A 5,328-nucleotide genomic window follows, 5' to 3' on the forward strand; every position below is an offset into this window, starting at 1 on the left:
TAAACCCTCTGCATCTTTACCGTGCTTATTAGAAAGGAGGATTTGAACCTGCCTGATAAGGAACTCTGTTTGACCTCTTATCTTGGGGTCAAGGTTTGTCTTCATCAACAGAGTGCTCTTGGAGTTTCAACATCAACACCACATCTGTTTTTGGAGTTGGCACCCAGCCAACACTGAAGAGGACAAAAGCTGATCCCACAGCCATAAATACTCAACTATCCGACAAACTGCACCAGAGCACAGGCAGAATTCTGACTCCTGTCCTATGAATATGCTGGCCACAGACACTGGCAAAATGTTAGGCAGAAAAACATTAAGAACACAGCCAAACAGCCCAAAAACCTACAACAACCATCAGATCCCGGCTGTGGAAGCCTTCAAGAATGCATTTAGGGTGTTATTTTTTAATTTGACTGTTTTGAGCTAGATTGCTTATATGTAGTGGTTCTCCATAAAGGGCTATAATGTGAGTTGAGTTTTTTAGTTCTTTCCTTTTCAGTGGAGAACTTGCACCCTTAGACCAGCATGTGATTTCAAATGGGAAACACCAAGAATATTGTGGAATGAAATGAGCTAGCAAAAATTTATGTGTTCAAGAAGAGAATTATCTACTACATTAAATATGAATTCATTTATATACATTAAATATATACTTTGAAAGGTAAAACCATATTAAGATGAGTTACAAATGGGATAACGTAAACATTTGGAGAAAGAAGGGTCCTAGCACTGCCCCACTTCCTTATTCTCCATATGTGTAGGGTAAACGCTAAAGAGAAGAACTGTCCCTCCCTATGGAACATCTCTCTGAAATCAGAAGTCCTGAAAAGTTGGGGTTCCTGATGGTGTGGAAATGCTCCATGAATTAAGACAGTTCCTCTGTCGGGATATAACTCCACACATGTAGGTCCCCTTTTGAAATGGAGAAAGCCAGCGAAGGAAGGAAGGAAGGAAGGAAGGAAGGAAGGAAGGAAGGAAGGAAGGAAGGAAGGAAGGAAGGAAGGAACCAACCAACCAACCAACCAACCAACCAACCAACCAACCAACCAACCAACCAACCAACCAACCAACCAACCAACCAACCAACCAACCAACCAACCAACCAACCAACCAACCGGGGGCAGGGCTGGCATTTTCCTTCCTATGCATATATACTGTATCATTTTGGGAGGTTGCCTGAATAGGATTTAAACATTTTCCTCATTATGACAAATCATTTTTTAGAAAGGCAGGAGAATGTGACAAAATAAATGGGAAGATTATAGGATGCCATTGTGCCACTGCAAATCTCCCGTTACCATATTGCATCTGGGCTAGGCTATGGTTTGTGCTAGATCTACCGAGTGTTCGGTAAGCAGGTATATCAACTAAGGCAACTGAACAGTCACTTTTAGAGACCACAGTGGCAGACAACGTTGGTGGTGGGGAATATATCTGAGCAATGAAGTGGTGTGATTTTTTAAAGGTGAATAAATGAAATTGCTTTGTTCATGTTAACTATGTGCAAAGTTTCAGCATTGTCAAGGCTTCACCATCATTTCTGTCAAAATAACCATGGTATCAAGAACTAGATAGGGTTACGTTTTAATGCAGTCATAGAATGAATTCTTTTTATGTCTGTGGTTATTATTGGTAAGTAGAGGGTAATGATTGGTAAGTACAAGGGGAAAATAACCATACATTGCAGCTGCTAACATTGAGGAAACAAAAACACTGTCTTCTCTGATAATTCAAAGTTGTTAACAAAAGAATTTGATAAGAGCTCATCACTAGTATCATCTAATCCTTCCTTTCCTTGAACTTCCTGTTTTTCAGACTAGCTCTATGAAAATGCTTAGCTCTTTTTCAATCAAAGCAGAAACACTTGCTCCACGCTTCAGCAATTAATCTTAGCTTATGTGAGGAGGGGGAGGGAAAGAAAAAGGGATAATGAAGCCCGTTATGTAAGAAACCTTGTTCAACTTTCGGAATCAGATGGCTTTCTCATTGTTGTGACGGGCTTGGTTTTTTTTTTAGAGCTGCAGAAATTGTGTTTTGTCCTTGATATGAAATATTTCTTTTTGGTTTCTGCAGAACAGCAAATGGCAGAGAAGAAAAATGTGAGGATTAAAATGTGACAAGTTTTCATGGAAAGGATCGGAAAACCACATTGGTGGAAATGTGGCTTTAAAGGGCTGGAGGGTGTGTGTGTCTAAAACTCTTGACCTTTTGCTTTGGCAGACCTATTGCAAGATTTGATGTATAGACCACCCACCATGTTGCTCTCATGGCGTTTTCAATACTGAAGAATTTGAAAGATTACTTTTACAGCCCATTTATATCCTTTCGGAAAAATCTGTATGCAATGATCATAGCTTTATAATAACTTCCTTCTTTATCTAGCTGTGCAACATGTTATTTTGTTATAAGTACCACAGCCTTGCAAGAAAGTGCTTGATGCTTAAATTTGGGTGATGCTCTGGAGAATACCACAGCTGGGAGGAAGAAAGTTTTGGAGAATGCAAACGTTCAAAGTATAGAAGAGATATGTCTCAAGACGCCAAGGTCCGATGTTTGTTCTTAAGATGTGCAACACGTTGTGGCCTCTTAAAGAAAACAGTTTGCAGAACTTCCTCTTAAAGGTTTCCAATACAATGTCCTAAATTTTTTAATACTCTCAAGCTGCTGGCATTTTAATAATAAATATTACTGCATGTTGAAGAAGAGAATGTCACAACCTCTGAGAAGGGTTCAGCTCACAGCTTTAAAAGTGGAATTTTTGAACTTGGATTGTTCATGATCTTAGAGGTCATGACATGCTGTCTGACCACTTGCATGTCAGGACTTTCTTTCTGTCTATTGTGCAACCTTAACGTGTACCTGGAATCTCTTCCCTACGCACTAGGAGCAAAATCTGTGCATAGGGAGAGATGGGGTAGAGTGACCCATTTCCATTTATGGAAGCAGTTCCATCAGTGGAGCATACTCATTGCATCCTGAGCATTATATTTGTCATGACCCAGCCTCCTTGAGGCGAATGCTTGGTCGGCGGATAGAGAACAATTAGGGAGCCTGAATCTCCTTTACAGATGGGTAGAGTCGAAATGACCTCAGCCAGGTAGAATTACAGATCCCTTCTCACAAGTCTGTCCTAAAAGATACTTGCTTGCATTTAACTAAGTTCAGCAAGAACACACATGAGCTTTGTAGTCGCCAGATCTATCAAAGCTCAGGCAGATAGGACTCTGTAGCATTCTGTGGCCTCACAATCTCTCTGGAAGCAGGCTCAGCAGACTTGCTGTTCAAAAGACCATTCTTAAGGATTTTAAGAATAATTATTTATTGAAAAAATACAGTTTTTATAGATATTCAGTTTGTAGCATAAGCAAAGCATAAGTTACATTTCCATAGAATATTGCAAAGAAATATAGGCATCATTCACTAAACAAAAATATAACTAAAAATACTAAAAAGCTTCTTTAAAGGAAGACATAGGGTATGCCCCCCCTCTCCTTCTTTCTGAGGTTCTACATTCCAATTCCCTTCAATCTAACATAAGGGGAAAAAAGACTCAAAATGGCTCCTAAGCCTCTCTATAGACTAAGGAACAGTCCACATAGCACAAACTCCATTTTTCTACTTTCTTGGCACCACCCTTCTTCTTCATCTTTCAAGGTGTTGACCAATAGGCGATTAGGAAAGTCCGTTCTCATCCTGCCTTCTGTTCCCAGGAGAAATTCAGGTGTTGTTTTCCTTCTCCTTGTCTCGGTCTGGATCTAGACAACATGTTGTGTCTTCACGCCTTATCGTCTCCTGACATGGCTGGGTACAAGGGACTTTCCCATCGGTTCATGAAGAAAACATTCCCATCATACAAAATCATTCTTACACAGAACCAATATGGATCCATTTTACATTTCTTCACAACTACATAACCCATTTTCATACATGCTTTTAACCCACATAATCATGTGGGATAAAAGCCCACATGATAAAAGGCATCTCTCCTGTCATGTCAACCATGACAATATTCACACCCCTGGATGATGTCACCCAGCTCACCATAAGGAAAGCACACACTCTTGTTTGATTTGATTTATTTGTTTGGTTGTTCTATTTATAGGTGGCCTTTCTGCCAAAAAGGAGACCCAAGGCACCTCACAAGATTAAAAAGGATAGAATTTAAAACATAATAAGTTAAACATTTTAAAAGAATTAAACTATGTGCTAATTAAAATACAATTGAATAATTAAAAGCAAGTAAACATTAAAAACTATTTTAACTTTGAAAATGCATTCAGGGACTCAATCATGATTGTTAAAAGCCTGCCTGAAAAGATGGGCCTTCAGTTGTCAGTGGAAAGATAAAAGGGAGGGGGCTAACCTGATTTCCCAGAAGCTATTTTGAAAGCTAAGCAGAAGGCCACCAGAGAAATAGCAGGGATCTCCATGCAAGATCCTGCCTAATAGCCCTATGAACTGTTTCCTGTCATAACTGACAAAACTGGGTTGGATGGACCAACAGTCTCAGTACAAAGTAGCTTTCCATTTCCCTGCATGGCACCACAACTTGGTAGGATTCCTCCTGCATTTGCTCTGCCACCTACAGTAAAAAAACAAGAAAAGGAAAAGAGGAAGGTGTGTGCTTTGGAAGGCTTATGAGAACAGTGTTGAGGTTCATAAAAGAAATGTATCAGAGTTTTAAAAATTTTTTAAAATTCCCTTTTGTTACACAGTTGAAGTACGGAGAACTTACAGAGGAGAGAAATAGCTTCAAGTTCCCGACAGAGCCCACCCTTTTCCAACACTTAAGGCCTCAATAACTCACTCTAAGACAATTGTAGGAAAAAGAATAAAAAACATCTAATTACTTGCAGTTGTGAACTGATCAGCATCAAATTAACAGGCAGATCAACTGACTTCCAAGAGACTAAAGTGAGGGGAAAAGGAACAATCAGCAGAAAGGCACGTCTCTCTTTGAATTCAGAAGGAGGAGGGAATGATTGGTTAGCACTGGATAGACTGACAGTCACCGTAGTCCAGAAAAGTCTCTCCCAGTCACTCAAGTCGCAGGTAGCATGAGAGGTTGTAAAAACTCCAACAAGAAATTATGAGGCTGGCTAAAAGTGACTACAGAGTCATCAGATAAACCAGAGTATTATTCTTCCAGAGAACTCAGGAAATTTCCAAGTTAATTAAATTAATTAAGATGGAGAAATTGTCATTTGTTGTTGTTGTTTAGTCATTAAGTCATGTCCAACTCTTTGTGATCCCATGACACACCAGGCCCTCCTGTCCTGCACTGCTGGAGTTTGGTCAAATTAACACTGGTAGCTTCGATGACACTGT

This window comes from Pogona vitticeps, chromosome 1 (assembly GCF_051106095.1).
Source record: "Pogona vitticeps strain Pit_001003342236 chromosome 1, PviZW2.1, whole genome shotgun sequence".
NCBI lineage: Eukaryota > Metazoa > Chordata > Lepidosauria > Squamata > Agamidae > Pogona > Pogona vitticeps.